This window comes from Ambystoma mexicanum, chromosome 8 (assembly GCF_040938575.1).
Source record: "Ambystoma mexicanum isolate Mex_15411 chromosome 8, UKY_AmexF1_1, whole genome shotgun sequence".
NCBI classification, from domain to species: Eukaryota; Metazoa; Chordata; class Amphibia; order Caudata; family Ambystomatidae; genus Ambystoma; species Ambystoma mexicanum.
The window spans coordinates 1,002,156,515-1,002,174,492 of record NC_090929.1 but is presented as its reverse complement, the minus strand read 5'-3'; positions in this window follow the sequence as shown (position 1 = coordinate 1,002,174,492).

Sequence of the window (17,978 nt, the reverse complement as noted above, 5' to 3'; positions counted from 1 at the left end):
CGTGTGCTCAGATATGTTTTGCTCTAGGTACTGGTGAGCACTTCAGGTCACAACCTAGTCAGGTGTATTCATTACACGACCATTAATGTTGCATTAATGTTGCATCAGAAGTAATGTTACATTTTTGGGATTTGTCTGAAGTTGGGATATCACAGCAGAATTTATCACAAAACCGTAAATGTTTCATAATAGTACCTAACTATATTTGAGCCTATCTATTGCTCTCTCTCTCTCTCTCTCTTTCTCTCTCTCCCCCTCTCTCTCTCCTCTCTTTCTATCTACCTATTGTTTTAACTGCAAGTGCTGTTTGTCCCCTTATTTTTGGTCATAATATTACACAATGTCTGTTCTGCTTATTCAATCAATCAATTAATCAATCAATGTTCACTTTATTCAGCCGTAAACCCATCAAAGTGCAGCATAAAACATAACATAACCACGATTACAGCAACTCATATTTAAGAGAAACAAAAAACAGTGTCTTCAACCCCAATAACTTCCCTGGTGTCAACCGCACACAACTCAATTCAATTCTAATCGGTATGCAAAATAGGCAGTCTGTGCTCATCCATTAGCATTTCCCCAGGATCTTTCCCCAAAGGGATTGCATTAGGTCTGTAGAGCAATGGATGTTGTGGCCTGGTCCCCGTAGGGTGAAAATTGTTATCATATGGATAGGCAGTGATTTGAGTCGCACCCTGTGAAGATAAATGGCATCTCATTGACATCCCCAGAATGCCACTAGCCACTCTTTGATCCCTCAGCTCAATGTATATAGATTCATAAGCACACCCCCCATTGTAATGTAGTCTAGTACAGTTTATAATATGATTTCGAACAATGGACAAGCACCCACACAGCAGTCGAAACCAATGTATGCACTTATTAATTAACGATTCCCTAGATTCTAAGTGTGCAGATGCAACTTTAGGTGCTCTATGCAAGAATATCAAGCCCCGCCTTGCTAGTCCTGCTCATATTGTCATGGTCCATACCTTGCCCGTGCTGTGGTATCAGACCCCTGTGACAGTTGGCATTAGGGGCTAATTTTATGTCTGCCTCTCCACCTAACTTATCACCTTGGTATGTGGATCTAACACCCCAGACAACCTGCCCACATGTGACCTGCTGTTGTGGCTTGACAGATTTATTTGGTTGATACGAGTCATTAACACGCTGGGCTTTATTTGATCCAGTTCTTTCACCATTTGTGTCAGTTGCCAACTTTTGACAAGTCCCCAGATAAGTCTTAATTTTATCAACTGTTGGCTGGAGAGTCCTAGTATTGCCCATGATTCTAGATTGACACCCTTTCCCCTATCTCCTCCTCTTCTTCGATCTTCAAAGATGGACAGAAACAACTTTTTTTAGGGTGGTTATTTCAGCCAAAACGAGGTTACACTTACAGTTACACCTCATTGGTAATCCCTTGTCAATTTCATCGGGAGTGGGGGAAGTAGTAGGAATTTCCAGGGTGGGGAGGGGTACAAGGAATGTTAAATCACAATTGTAGCCAGTCTTTCACATACGTGGCCCCTCCCACTTTTTTATAATCTCTTGAGTGTATTAGGGAACTGGTCCCAGGCATCGACAGCCCTTCCCCCTGCTCCCTCGATAACGGGGAGCTAGACTCAGCATTCTGAATTGCATCACGACTGAAAGTAGCAAGATATGAAGCTATGGCACTTTCGAGGACCTCATTACAGATCCAGGTGGTCTTGCATTCACTAAAGTTCTTCGGGTTTACAGCTATAAGGGAACGGACAGTCAGCTCAACGCCCCCTTGGCCCTCCTTGCCTGGGCCAATCAAATCTTCCAACATCACAAAGTGGCAACACCGGCTGCAAGTTTGTCCGAGCCTCTACTCTCATGGCAGCGGGCCCCCGCTCTACTACCATTGCTGATAACAGCACTAGCGGGTAGATTACCCTCCGCAGTGTAGTCTGTTACTTTACTCCCTGTAGCATCCAGCTCCAGCTCTTTCCCAAGTAACTGCTTAATCTGACATGGGCGTAATTTTTAGGGGGAGGAGCGGGGGTGTTTGTCCCCCCCCAACTTTCATGGCACACCATTGTGTCCCCATTCATTTGGCTGTGGCACCTTTTCTTCAGATGTCATGTCCCCCCCAACATTTTCAGCAAAGTTATGCCTCGCCTGTGAGTTTGATAGGACTTAGAGGCTGCAATGATGTTATCAGGGTCTGCTTTTGATACAAGAAGCGGCACCAGCATTTTACATTTAACTGTCGATATTTTCCACTTTGATTTCACAGACACCGGAGCGCTTATTGGCAATAAAGAGGGCAGGGGACTGGGGGGAAGTGAAGCAGGCTCCTTCATAAGGGACTTTCCATTTTAAGTGGAAGGAAAGGGCAATAGACCAATTAGTAAATCGGTCCAGTGTGATATACTCCCCCCAGCCACGGCTTCTCACCTGGTGAATGAACCTACATTTTGTAAGGACGCCAACACCCACACCCTTGTCCCCTGCGGGCTCTGCCCTTGCAGGGTTGATGATGGATTTCATCGTCCAGAGCAGGGAGGCAGAGCTTACAGCAACGAGTCTGCCCACGGCTCCCAGAAGCCTCCAGGGACGCCAACACATTCACTCTTGTCCCCCCCGGCTTTTCTGCTTATTCATATCCTTGTCCGTTTGCGATATTTCACATTGCAAGTGTGCATGTAAAAATAACAATTACTGTTATATTTTATTTTCCATGTAAGTGATTCTGTTTAAATTCAACCTTACACTGTAATAACAAACAACATTAATTGTATAGCTTTTAATACATTTTATTTCTGTATATACAAAATAATATCTCCAGTTTGTCTGATGCAATCGCATATTTTTTTTAAACTTAAACAACTTCATATTGAAGTGTATATGAATGTCAAAAATCAGAAAAATCAAATGTATCTATCTGTGGGCCTGTGTATATTTGGGTATATCTATTGTTCGGCCTATATATCTTTGTCCTTATCTACCGATGGACTTATTTATCTTTGGGCCTATTTATCTTTCGGCTGTAATGAGGATGTGAGTGGTATAAGGAACTGGAGTGAGTATGGCCGCAATAATGAGGGACCAGGATTAGGATGCACTCTGTAATGAGAGACTAGAATGAGGCTGTGCACGGTAATTGTAATAAAGGACTGAGAGAGGAATGCCCACAGAAATGGTAATGAGGGACTGTAATGAGGATGACTCTCGCTCCATCCAGTATCATGAGGCAGCCCAGGGCTTGAGCAGCCCTCAGGTACATGGACAAGAAAAGATAAGAGTCCAACAAACCTCTTACGTTTTATGTGCACTCGGTTGAACTGTCTAGAGTCTCCAACTTTGGGTATTTGGGCATAAGATTTTTGGACATCAGGACTTGCAAAGCTCAACTTCAGAATGAAGCCGGGCAAACAAAATAATGTGTAATATGGGAATTCTGTGTTTATTTACATCATTTGGAGGTCATGTGTTACATCTGATCACCTTAACTGTCCCTTAAGTAAAGTTTTTCCAGTGCATATTAGTATATTATAGTACGGCGGTTGCCACCCCATTGTTAAGGTGAGTCGGCCCCCGTAGGAACCCCGCAAAATTCTATCGCTAATAACTTTTGATTTGAGTAACATATTTGACTGAAATTTGAAAGTGATTAGTGACTCACAGGCCCCCCGGACTGCAAAGTTTGGTAAAGATTTTTCAAAAATAAAAAAGTTAGTTACAAGACAAAAAAAGTGTTTTTCCAAAAGTGCGGCCTAATTCCCATTCATTTTCCTATAGACAAACAAGGTACATTTTCATCAAATCGCACAAACCAAACCGCTGGATGGATTTGAACCAAGTTCAAAACAGCTTGGGCATGAAGCGTTGACTCACGATCCATGCCTGATTTGGGGTTATTCCGTGCAGTAGTTATTTAAATATTCGAATAACAGATTTGACAGAAATTTCGAAAGTGATTAGTGACTCACGCCCCCCGACTGCAAAGTTTAGTTAATTTTTGTTGACAAATAAAAAAAGTTATTAAGAAGACAAAAAAATGTTCTCCAAAAGTGCAACCTACTTTCCATTAATTTTCCTATAGATAAACAAGGTCAATTGATGTCAAAGCGCACAGCCCAAACCGCTGGATGGATTTGGTCCAAAACAACTTGGGCATGAAGCATTTATTTGTGATCCATGCCTGGTTTGGGATCATTCCGTGCAGTAGTTATTCAAATATTTGAAGGAGAAGGGGGTGTCACCCTCTCAAAAATAGATAGCTATATCGCAGGGATTTACCCAAACTGGGTGTTTTTAGAAATGAAACAACCGCCATCTTGATTTTCTCTTGATGTAAGAGATGACCGCAGTTATAGCCAAGGAAAACGGAAAAAGGAATATAGTTAGAAAGCCATTTGCAGGTTAAAATATTTGCAAATGACTTTAGTATAGAGGTGGGGAGGATTCTGGAGGACACCAAGTGAAATCTGAGAGTTGTAGGCAGTGCAGGTACTGAGTTTGCAACACAAACCTTTCTGTAGCCGAGGCTATAGACCTAAATAGCTGACATCTCAAAGCAATCTGTGTCACAGAAACAGCGTGTGTTGTGGGGTAACGGGGGAATGGGAGAGGGGAGGGGAGGTGTGGAGGCCATCTGGGGAGTGGGAGGAACTGCCGCAAATGAGGGGGCAACTTGGTGAGGGATTCGGGGCGCAGGAAGCAATTTTTTATTTTGTCCGTTTTCCGATAATAGCAGCTATGTTCAAAGCTATAAAGGACTACAAATAGCCGCGGGTAAGAGTAGCTCTGTGTGCGCAGCTATATATTTTGGGGTGTCTGTGTTTTATTTCATTTTAAGGGATATTTTTATTGGTATAGTGGTGTTGGTGGTGAAAAATCACTGACATAGTAGGTATTTGGGAGTCTTATCTATTTTGGCTGTGTTTTTTCAGACATTCTTACATGTGAGACTGTGGAGAAAAAAAGAAGCCACCCTACTCTAGTTTTAGATGCCCCAAACACTGCATTTTAGCCTGTGTATTCTCACCCATGCTATTATACCTTGTACCTAGCAAATGTATCCCCACCTAGTTTACTGACATGTATCATGCTGTGCTTTCTTCGCCTTCATCTAGCTTACATAACTACATGAACAGTATTTTACTGTATTGATCTTTTAACTTCTATTCTATTATAAAACCAAAAGTGAGCCCCTCCCTTTGGGGTACATTGAGTGTAGTATTTTAGTACATTTGGAGTACCGTTTTGATGTTATGAAGGAACACTGTAATTCCTTCATCGGTTACGTGGACTCCACCATGTAGAACTGTATGTTGTTGTTTCAATAATAATTGGTTATGGTCTCTCATGAATGCTGAAACTACTTTATTAACATTGCTCCATGATTTTTCAATTGTACCATTATATTTGGTGGTCCATCTCCATTTTTACCTCTGAGTCCGTTTGGAAAAGATAAAGACGGTGTGAGGAAAAGGTTCCATTATTTTTTCAAAGTCTCGTTTTCTCATTAAAGTAAGGGACACACCTCGTACATTCCTCAAACCTTTGCCTCCACAGTGAATTAGTATGATGTCTGGGTGCCCTGTAGTTTTCAGACTGAACAATTTTGCAAAAACTTGGAACCAATGCATTTCCCGCAATCCAAACCATTTAATGGTAATCTCTCAAACCAAGGTCCATGTTTATATTTCATTTTTCACAAAAAGCCAGTTACTAAAACAGCCAACTGTCTCTGATCAGCCACACCGTTTTCAAACCGATTTTCATGATATCTGCAGTCTTTCTCTGTTTCCAGGAAAATGATTCCTATTTTGGATTTCTAGTAATTTATTTGACTAGGGTATGTATGATGTGTGTGTTTTGGTGTTTGTAATTGGTTGATGTTACTGTTGTAATTCTGTGTTCGTCTGTGATAGGTTGCACTCAAAATGTGTCGGCCATTTTTGTATTTTGGTTAGTAAATATTGTGATTTTGATTTTGGAAAGTATAAAAGCTATAATTTTATGTAGTTTTGTCCTTCTAATTGTAGAACTATCTATGCACTATACTCTCATTGTTTGTGTCCAACCCATCCTTTACCTTCTTTTGAACTTTATCCACCCTACCTAACCCCAATCTTCTATATCCTAGCTACTATATATACTTTATCATCATCCACTTTAAATAACTCCATTAGCATCATCTATTGTATTGACACCTTTTAAATAGCATTGAATCAACACTGGCTCTTTTGTAATTTATTTTCCATACTCAAATAAAACATAATAAAAGAATTCTGATAGCCGCGGCTAAACAAAAAGGGGAGTGATTGGTTTATTGAGGATTGCGCCCAACAACAACATTGACTGGGGATTTACCTGCTGCTATCTAGCACATACTCAGTGTACAGCATTACTACCGTGGGTTAAAGTGGTGCCCTTTGCAGCCGTGGCTATATGCCGGCAAATGACAAGTCCTGTGTTTGTGAATGTGTGGTAGTCACGGCTATCCAACATTTTGGGTGGACTAGCATCATAGATAAATTGAGTGTTTTGGGGGATTTGGAGAGACTAGGGGAGTGGAGGAGGACCATGGGGAGCCGAAGGAGGGCTGGTAGGCATGTTAGGGACACTTGCTTGGAGTTTGCCGGAGTGGAAATACATTTTTCTATTAATCATTTTTTGAGTACTGCCATGGCTAACAGCAAACGGCCATGAAGGACTTTTGTGTAACCTTGTCTATAAAAAAAGAATTTGCTTAGGTGCATCAACTCTTTTCATAATTGTATTAGTTTTACCCATAGGGGTGGCTATATTTATAGTTGTATCTATAAACCATACATGTTCTGTGCAATAATCATATTCTTATGTGGATGATACAGAACAGAATTGTGTGTGTGTTATTGTATCTGCTTAGGTATTTTCTTATTTCATTTGAAGTTTTGAAAGCCAGCTTACTTCGATTTTGGGCTTGCAAAAAAAGTAAGTGTTGCCACGTATACAAAGCAAGATCTGCATCCGCGTCAAATATCCATGGCTAGGAAACATGCTGGATGCGAAAAAATAAATTTCTGTGAGTTTCATTGTTTGTTGTTATTGTTGTTACTTTTCTATTTGCGTAGCTCTCTGTGAAAGGTTGTGGTGAAAATGTGTCTTACATTTTAGTAGTTTTATTAGTATATAATCCTCTTCTTTTGGTATTCATTTTGGAAAGTATAAAATGCACCATATTCTACAGCTGTATCATTTTGATTCCAGAACTCACTGTGCACATGGCAGGAGTGTGGCTGGTGTGAAAGAAAGTGTTAATATTTATATATGTGAAGGTTTATTTGCATTATTATGTGTGTTAGTTACATTAACCAGTGCTATCAGGTGGTGTTCATTATCATTGTTGTCATCTGATCTAATTGTGTGGCAAGTATTTCTTCATGTTTTCTTTTCAATTTTACTAATATGGACCAACACATTTAGATTTGTAAATCAATGGCATTTATATGCAGGCATTTTGTTTGTGTCTTCATGTTAGTGAGGTTGAAGGTTTATTGGATTGTATTTGTTGTCATTTTAATGCACTTTCAGCTATGAAGTACTCATAACTGTTTTGAGTTTTCTGTGACTTAGTACAATTGATGGTGTTTAGCAAGTTCATATTAGTCAGTTTTATGTTGTTGTAGTTGCATCGTTCTCATCATCCAAGATGTTGTACAGTTAACTCCCATGAAAGGCCAACCCATTTTCAAAACATAGTGGCACTGCTGGAGATGGGAGCAGCACATCTGTAGACAGTTCATAAAAAGTCTCCTTTGTGAACCTTTTTAGCATTTCTGATGATTCGTCAAATGGAGTACTCCAGTGCTGCAGGTGTTTCAAGACTTTGGCTGTTGGTGGCAGCACCTTAAATGTGTGGTGGTTTATTCTGCACAACCACTGCTCACAGCTACAGTGAAGAGGGAAGACTACATGTAAGTCACAAAAGGCTGCAACCTAGTAGGGGGCAGATCATCTAGATACATTTGAAGGCCCACGTCTCAGTGTCTTTTTGCAGAAGGTGCATTGGACTTTCTCCATTTCTTTTTTGCCACAGATTATGAAAAACATGTTTTTTAAGTTCTAGTGTTTCTACCTGTTGGATTGTTTTCTATCCCATGTTCTCAAAGCTTGCATATCCCACCCTATTCTCACTTGTTCTCCAAGTGTACTTACCTTCCCCATACTCTTTCCTGCAACCACCTAGTAAAACGTCCTTTGTTTATTCTTACCCAGTTTATATATCCTTTTTTTATTGTAGTGGTATTTTTTATATTTTTTTATATTATACAAGCTATGAGGGCCATACAAATGTGTGTATTAAATTGTGTTTCTTTAAGTGTGTGTTCTTTGACTAATTATGTTTTCTTTTTTTAAAGATAGAAGGTTATCTTTTTTCAACAATAGATGAATAACCGCAGCTACGGTATAGCCCAATGGGTTGTTGAATTTTGGAGGCACGGTTAATCGCAGCAATGACTGGGGAGTGTTGTAGCCTTGGGTTTGTTGGACCATACCTCCGGATATAGGCCTGAATGTGCAAAAAGTGTTGGGCTACACTGAGTGTTGTATATTAACACATTTGGCATGCTCTCTTTATCATCATGTACCTTATATAACTCCTTTTAATTACCATTGTATCACCACTGTCTCTTTTGTCATTCATATTCCATATTCAGTTTTAAAAAAATGAACAACAATCATATAGCTGTGCCTACATGAAAAAGGGGGGTCATTGGTGTATTGATAATCATGCTTAGGAACAGCAATGACTGGAGATGTTTCCCGCGGCTATCCCACATCCACCCCATGTGTTGTGTTACCTCCCACAGGTATAAGTGGTGCTCTGCGTGTCCACGGATAATAAGCAGTCACCTGCACATTGTGCAATGTGTGGCCGAGGCTATATAAATGTATTTGAAAAAATGTATACATATATGTGTGGGTAGTCGACTTAGTAGGTAGTAGAGTTATTTTAAGATATACTGAGTGTATTTTTTGTAGACAGTTATTGTAGCATTTTCAATACTTTTTTATTCATAAATATGTATATGTGTAACAACTTAAAAAAGGTAAATAAGCATGCAAACAACGTTTGTTAAAAATAGGCTTATTTGGGTGGGTGGTTGTGGCTGTTCTTTTGCTTTTACTTTGAACACATGATAAATCTTCTTCATTAGCCCAATTATCTGGATTATGACTGTCCATGATTTGCCTTAAATTTTCAATGTCCTTTTTCATTGATTGTACTTGTTTAACATTAATTGTTTTATTTCTTTTAATGTATCAATGATTAGTTTATTGGGTAGTTTCTGTGGTGCTTCTAGTTTAAATTGTCTTGATAGCTGAATGACTTCTTCATCTGTTTACATAGCTTTAAACAATTGAAGATATGATACACTTTAAACAAATTGTGTTGTTGTATAGACATTTAATAGTAGTTGGATCAACTATATAGGTTTGGTGACTGATATCTATTCCTTAAAATATTATTGTTAGTCTCATTTTACATAAATATAAAGAATGAACTCACAAAATCCTGAATGTGTCATATTTTCTTCTGGTTCCTTTTCTTGAGAATCTTCTTTTTTAGTTGCTTCCTCTGTGGGATAATTGTCCTGCAGCCATTCCATGTAGTTTTCCATTCTACTGTGGTAGAAATAAATACTGCTTGTAACTTCAGATATTAGAATAAGCAATGGAGGAAGAGTACACGAAGAGAGAAAGTGGAATTTCTTGTATTTACTTTCTGACTAGTTGTTTATTTTTTGTGTGGTGTGCAGCTGCCAATAGGATGTCAAGCACCTCAGATGCTGTTTAACTGTTGAACCTATCAGAGAATATACTTATTTTGAGTGATGTTTACATAGGCCAATAAAACTGTAGATTATATTGTATCATTATATTAAGAGTTTTTCTACATAGTATATTTTTATTGCTTGGGAATGAGGTGTAGTTTAAGGAGATTGTGCTATTTCTGATGTAAATGTATTGTTTCATTTGATATTTGAAACATGGAGCCAATTTCAAAAGGAGAGGAATTCCATTTTTCAGGAGACTGTGGGGTTCATAGTGATGTTGAGAACATAGGTGATATGTTGTCAGGGCATTGGCTTACACAGTCTTTTTGGTCCTATAATATTATTTTAGCTGGAGTGTTTAAAATGAGAGGTTTATGCTGCAATTGTGGAGAAATATTTTTGACAGGGAGTACATATTTTTTTCTCGTAGGGAAATTAAAATTAATCATCTAAAGAAAGAGCACAGAGAAATGTTCCAAGACTTTTTTTATTTTAATAGAGATGAAGAGTATTTCTTTGATTGAAAATATAGTTGTTGGTTATATATTGGTAAAAGAACCCAAAGGATCATTTTAGAGCCGCCCAGAGAACCTTTTAAGTATGTTGGAAAAGAAAAATACTTTTGATGCCTTTTTTAAATAGCCATTGGTACGACAGCAGCCAATGAAAAGGTGCGCCCCTTCGAAGGGGTCATAGCCGCGGGTAAAACTGAGCCAATGGGACATTGTGTATTTTTGGCAGTTGCAGCCACGGCTATAACTATCGCCTTGGCCGTGGGTACAATGGTAAAAATTCTTGTGCATTGATCATGATATTTCATGGATTTTACAGTACACAATTCTGCATGTGTTTCTGATTCTATGCTTTCAGGTGTACCATTGTGGTGTTTGAATTTTCACACATTGTTAATATGTCTTTTTGAATCTTAAAAGATATTATGGGTAGATGTGGGTACTGGTGACCTATGGCTACCTGTGCATCTTTTGGATGTCGTACTTTACGGTGGGATTTGGTAGCCCCAGCTGTGGACCTGCTGATTGTACCCGTGGCGATAGCCATTTGTATTTTGGTACAATGATCATATTATTTTATGGATATTTTTGCACAGTTTGTGCATGACTTTCTGTTTGGATGTTCTCACCTCAAGGCATGTGCGATTTACATTTGAAACCTTTCCAACATGTGTTTTTCCAGTGCATTTGAAAAAAGTATGTGTACCCGCTTTGGGGAGGTCCTCTCAGTGTAACCAGGGTTATAGCCGCGGTTGTGTATTTTGTCAAATAAATACATTGGTTTTATTAATTGTGCTTTTACAGGTTCTACAAAGTATTCTTTAGAATGATTGCGTTGGGGTTTATTGACTGTTTTAGGTTATAATAAAAATGTGTTGGAATTTTACTTGTTTGCTTTGTACAGTCCTCTTTTTGTGCTATTGATTTCTGAAAGCTATGAAAGTGACCTTTTTGTGAACGTTTGACATTCTGATTCTAGAACTCAGAGTTTGCTCATGTTCTGTGTTTGGCTATTGTGAAGATCTATTCATTATTTGGAGCAGCTGAAGGTGACTGTGTGTATTTATATAGTTCATGTATAATATGAATTGTTCATATAAAATAAATTAAGTATGTTTAGGTTTCTGATTTGGTCAAGTTTATAAGTATTATTTGGAAAGTAGAGTTTTTCATATTTTGCTTCAGTGTTTTCAGGAGAGTGATCAAGCAGTAGCACATCTTATGCTATGGTTATGTGTGAGAAAAAATATATGCCCAATTAAAGGTTGTTTCCCACTGTCATTCGAAGATGTGAAATGAATGGGGGTGCATAAGAAACCCTAGTGTCAACTAAGTAGCATAACTCTGCCCTTGACAAGTTTTTCAGCTGTGCATGTGCTTTATAGTTGGATATCAATGTTTTTCCTGTCCCTATATTAGTGACTTTCTACTGTGTTAGAGTTGTAGAAGTGTTTGAATGTGGCTTTAAATGTGAGAAGTCCAGGCAGTGCACCTGATGAATGCTAACTTGGTTATGATGTTTGCCAATGTTCTTTTGCTTATTTGTGGAGATGTGTGGATTCTGCCAGCTTACTAGAAAAGTTAATTTCAACTGGTAACTTTGCAGTGAACATTTTTTCTCTTGAGAAGTGGTTTGGGAATTGTACTCTGAAGGTATGGCTAGAGTATGCCAGGTATTGGTAAAGCCCTTTGGCATTTCAGGCAAAATACAACAGGTAAATGGTTTCTGAGAAATTATGAAGCAAAGTGAAGAAGTTGAATTCATAGTGGCTAAGTGGCTAAGGCATCATAGTTTACCTTTCAGCTTTTCTGCAGTAATCCATCAAATGGCTTTGCCTCTTTGTATATAGGTATGCCCTTGCAAATCACATGGTTTATGCATATCTTTCTCTTGGTATGTGCATGCTTTATCAAGAATTGTCAGGTTATGAAAGAAAAGGATCCTGTGGCATTTAAGATTAGCTCACTTTTCATTTCGGCTTATCATCCAATAAATGTATGATGCCAACCACAGATTTATTACAACCCGACAAACTCAGTGCCCACCTAGTGAAACACTACTTTGTTCATCTTATTTATGCTATACAAGCTGCTCAAAACGTCCCACATTACTTAAGCACATTACTAGAGCAGAGGTCAACATAGGTTATTTCTTTATACCGCAGCACTTCCACTGTGATTTAAATGTTGCATTATGTAGATCAGCTATGTACAGTTTCCTCACCAACATTATATGTGAAATTGAGTCTAACATTTCGGCCACCGATTTGAAAGTAGATTGCATCACTGCATTGTATGTAAAACAGTATGGGTACTATAATGTGAAGCACCAGTGCATACACATGTAACCTGTGTGGCAAACAAAACAGAAAGTTGGTAGCAATGTATAAATAATAAACAGAAACCATATCTGGCACTTTCACAATGTGTTTGGAAATGGTGTGCTTTGGTATGGCAGGTACCCACTTGGTTTCCACACATCCATATGTTGTTACACAATGTAGAGACATAGGAAGATGTAAAATAAATAGGCGTGCATAGTAATTCTTATCATCAAACAAGCAATTTACCTCAACCCTTGAAAAATATTACAGCTGTGTTTGTGCTTCTAGGTTGGTTATCAAGCTCTTCCCTATGATCATATATTAGTAACTCCTTTTCTGTCAGATGTGTGGAACCGTTTGAACATGTTTATAAATATATAAATATGATAAGTTTTACGATGGAGAGCAGCTGATCAACGGTAACTTGGTTAGATTGTTGGCAAAGTTTATTTCCTTATTTGTGGTAATTCAAGTGTTTTACCATCTTACAGGTAAAGTTAATTTGACCTGGTCAATTTCCAGAGAACATCTCTTCTTTTGAGAAGTGGTTTGGGAATTTGACTCTGAATTTATGACTACAGTATGCAAGGTATTACTAAGAACATTTTCACTGGGATGGGGCAAGGACATTATTGATGAGGTTCACTAGGGCAGCTTTCTGGGGTTAGCCAGGGCATTTGGTCATTGAAATCCAGTGAGAGTGGGGATGGGCATTGGAGGTAGGACACACACAGTGATGTCTTTTGTTGAGTAGCAGTAGTAGCGATTAGCATGCAGGTGAAAAGCTGCATAACGGGTCAGGCCATTGGCCCTATCAGGCCGGAACATGTACAAACAGGCGAGGCCATTGTCTTTGCACATCCTTTGATGAGGGCGTCTAAGGCGGACTGATTAAATATGTGGTCGGAGGAGAAGTTGAGTGGCAAGGTCTGGTCATGTAACCAACAGCCTACTCAATGCTACCTGTAAGTGACCTACAGTCCTTAAGTAGAGGCTTGTAAGGTGTGAAACTGGAACTGGGTGGAGCAACTGAGTGGCAGTGGATTACCTTCCAGCTCATCACCTTCCTCATAAATTGAGGACACAACAAAGATTAATGAATGGCAGGTTGCTACATCAAACCAAAGATATGTAACAGATAATCTTGCAACACATTTATGTATGTGAATTAACAAGTTATGCTAATATATGCCATGTTTATTGTGATAAGGACTAAGATGCCTACGTTGCATGTTCAGTTTATAGTGATGAATGAATGTAGAGGGAGAAGACCATGTGCCCTCCCTTCAAATTTCTGGTGAAGGAATGCCTTTTGCCCAATAGGCTGACATACCTAGATTAGCTTATATGATTGGAGAAAACGTGTGAAGGGTTGCATGTAGTGTACATAAAATGAGCAAAGGGGAGTTTGAATGGATGGTAAATGAGTTTCTCAGTTTGTGGTGCATTTGTGGTTGGTACAATACATTGCTAAAATGCTAAGACTGAATGAAACCTGAGCTAATTGTATAGATTATAGTGACCATTTGTTTTACAGCCTTAGAATTCGTGATAAGGGATGCACATACGAAGTGAAAGATATGCACCAACTATGGGATTTGGAAGGTCATACCTATAGAAAAAGTAGCAAGGACATTTGATATGGAAAATGTATTTTTCTCACACATAACCAAAGCATAAAATGTACTACTGTTTGAACCCTCTACCGAAAACACTGAAATAAAATATGGAAAACCCTACCTATAAACCTGTACTAAATTAAAACCTAAACATAGTGAATACATTTTGTATTTTATATTAAAAAAATCATATTATATACTGCAAATATAAATAAAACACAATCACTGACCTCCACCATCCCACATTTTTTCTTTCCAACTTTTCTAAGGTGTCATCAAGCAAGCAACAACAAAGTGCCAAAAGGAAGAATCATGTGTAGGGTTGTGAAGTTTTACAATATAATATTTCAAAAAGTAGTGTTCTCAAATATATAGATACAAAAACTGTATATTACAACAATACCTGTTATCGAGAATACTTAGGAAAATCTGCAATTTCAAATAGGAGATGTGCTAACTGAACAAATTAATGGAACCCAGAAGGTTTTAGTGAAAGTAATAAAAGGAAAAATGTATTAAACCCATTAGTAGTAAGTAAAAAAACAAAGATTTTTATAAGAAAAAATTGTAAATGTGCTATCAATTTGAAACAGAGGGATAAAGATATATGTAGGAAAATATACGACTCTCGAGATTTTCAAAATATTTGGAGAAGTGTGAAACCAAAATCTAGATATGAGCAAAGCGTTTTTTGCAAAAGAAAAAAGTAGAAATAATAACTAAAAAAGATTTTTCATATGAAAAGAAAATTGTTCATTTTTTCATTGAATAAACTTCAGAAACTACTTTAGGTGACTACACCATTCCATAGAAATATAAAAACAGTTCATGCACATACACGTGACTTTTGCGAAGTGTTTGGCGGAGTGTGGAAATACACTTCTCATATAGAAAGATTTTTTAATGAGGAGAGTTACATTCAAGGAAAAAATGTGCCTCTTCCTATTGATGAGAGTGGGCATAGGTATAAAGTTCAAAATACTGTGATTTCTAAATAAGAAGGAATGCTAAGATCTGATAATACAGAAATTGAAAGTTTAGGTCAGTTTAAAATAAAACCTAAAAAGCAAAGTGAGGTAAGGAGGTGCAATTGTTTGTGCAATAGTGATAAGTTTTCTTGTAAAGCCTTAAAGACATTTTTGCACGTTTTGCTGAAAATAATAAAGTTCAAAGACAGATCAAGATGCTACAGAGAATAAATGACTCTCTAGTTTGTCTTGATAAAAGTAGATGTAAGAGTCAGTTTCATCATATACGGATGCTGGCTGCACATCACACTAAAATTAGATACCTTGTAGTTAAACTATATGAGGGCAAAATGCCAAGTATGTCTCTTGCACTTTTAAATCAAACACTTTTGACTGGAACTATAGAAAGTTTAGTTTGTACACTGCAAATTAAACATATAATGCATTTAAGGAGTAAGTGTACCTAGATGAAACACAGGAAGTGGAAATGATGATCCTGTGCTTTCCTAGGATCTGCAATGTTTGAGTTGTCTTCGACTCAAAGACCTGACATTGTTTGGGTATCTTGTCGACACACTTTTATAAGGCTCAAGTGCAACTAGTGTACACTGAGGAGAAAATTAAACAGGGTATAGAAGATGTTTGGACAGAACTTTATTTGTATTTGTTTGTAGAAGAACAATTTGACACAAGTGAGTCACTTTATGTTTGTAGACACTGTCTTGGGTTTTATAAGCAAACACGTATTTCTGCAAGAATTTTCTTAAATGACATGGTAATGCTTGATATACCAGTTGTCCTTCAGAAATGTAACATGTGTGAAGTGATTGCATTGCAAACAGTTCATCCTTTTCAAGTTATTGTTAGATTGCAAACAAATATGTCAAACCTGCCTAAAAATACATTAGTGCAAGCTGTGAGATGTGAGAGGCAAAGTTGTGCATTTACCTCCCAATTTGGAAGAAAATGTCAACACTCTAGTAGTGAAGCGTGATATTGCAGATTCTTTATTTGTATTATTATATGTTTTTGCCACTAAAGGTAAGAACATTTGGCAACATCTTATAGATATTGGAAAGGTGAAAAATGCATTGGCATTTGTATAGGAGCACAATGATTTATACAAAGGCATTGTGACTGTACCAGACTTGCCTATGCTTGATGTTGAGTCATCAAACAAAAGCAGTAAAGGTCAGTTCCAACATCGATCTGTTGCAGAAGGGAATGGCTGTTTACACTATTCATCCTCTACACTCATGTGAACTCATGGGCGACAGCTTAGAATTGTATCAAATGAAAGCAACGAAAGGTGCACCAATCAGTGTCTGGGAAAAGACTTTAGAAGCTTGTTGTTTCCCTATGCATTTTCCTACTGGTACAGGAAAAAGATTGGATGATTGGAAGGTTCCAATATCTTCTTCAGAATATCGTTGTACAAGAATGTATTCTGAAGATTCCCAATTCCGTACCCATGTTGAATATATTTTTCACTTATTGTATGAAAGTGAATATTCAACATTATGTTATGCTGTTGCTCATACACTTTCGTTTTAGAAGGCAACCATTCCAATACTCTTTCTACAATGAGAGGAACTAATGAATATTGGTATAGGAGACACTCCGAAGTAAGATGCATGATCAGAAACGTGCTATCCCAACTTGGTATGTGACTTTAAGTTGCACAAAGTATGTTTGGGATGATCCTGCTTAGTGGATTTGTGAAACTAAGCCACAGAAAGCTTTAGTCTAAAGATGTTCTCACATAGAAAGTGTGGTAGCTTTGAATCTGCAGATCAGCTAAGTAGTTTGCCTCTGTATGGATGTAGCATTAATGTACTTTGGTTAAGTCTTGATCCAGCTAGTACTGGAAATAACGTTACTAAAGCCTTTGAGGGAAATTACATGTTATCCAAATCGATCTGTGGAGATGGAGGATCTTTGTTTATATGAAGTAGCAAATGCTACTCATATTGAAATATTGAAGCAAACAGTGACAGGACGGTTTGATGTACTTGGATGTACTGGTTGTCTAGTGAGACATGAGAAGGCAAGTCTCATCAACTATATGAAACTGTCTTGTCAAACTGCAGTAGAAAAGGAATTATTGATTTTTTTATCTTTTGCAGTTGGTCTTCCCATGGCATGCAGAGAGTGATTTGCTTGGAAGTTTTGAATCTTTTGAAGAATCATATTTTGTTATAAAAATGCTTCATTGCATATTCAAAATTTGAGCAGTACTTGCACTTACTGGAGAAAGAACTACATCAAGAACTTTTGGCAGCTGAATTGACAAAATAGACTCCTGAGGGAAGTCAAGATTCTCCATCTGAAAGTCAAAATGTGTTTGGTGAGCCAATTATTCATACTGATTTTGAGCCTGCCATGGAAAAAGTAGAAAGTGCAATGCAACAAGCTAAAGTTGCAGTAGCAAATTATGAAGAATTATGTAGTAAAATTAGCAAAAAGCAAAAAAAAAGTTTATTATAAAATTAAAGATATGTTCTTACATGGTTCACAGCATGACAAGCATGAATGTTCTTGTGTCCAATTCAAAACTGTATTGTTGCATGTTAGTGGACAAGCAGGAACAGGTACATCTTTTGTAATTCATACAATAAGATCCATGATCCACAATGTAATTGATTGCTCTTTGTCATGTATTGTAACTGCTCCAACAGGTGTAGCATCCTTCAATGCAGGAGGTCTTACTTTACATCAACTGTTGATGTTACCAGTGGAGCATGAC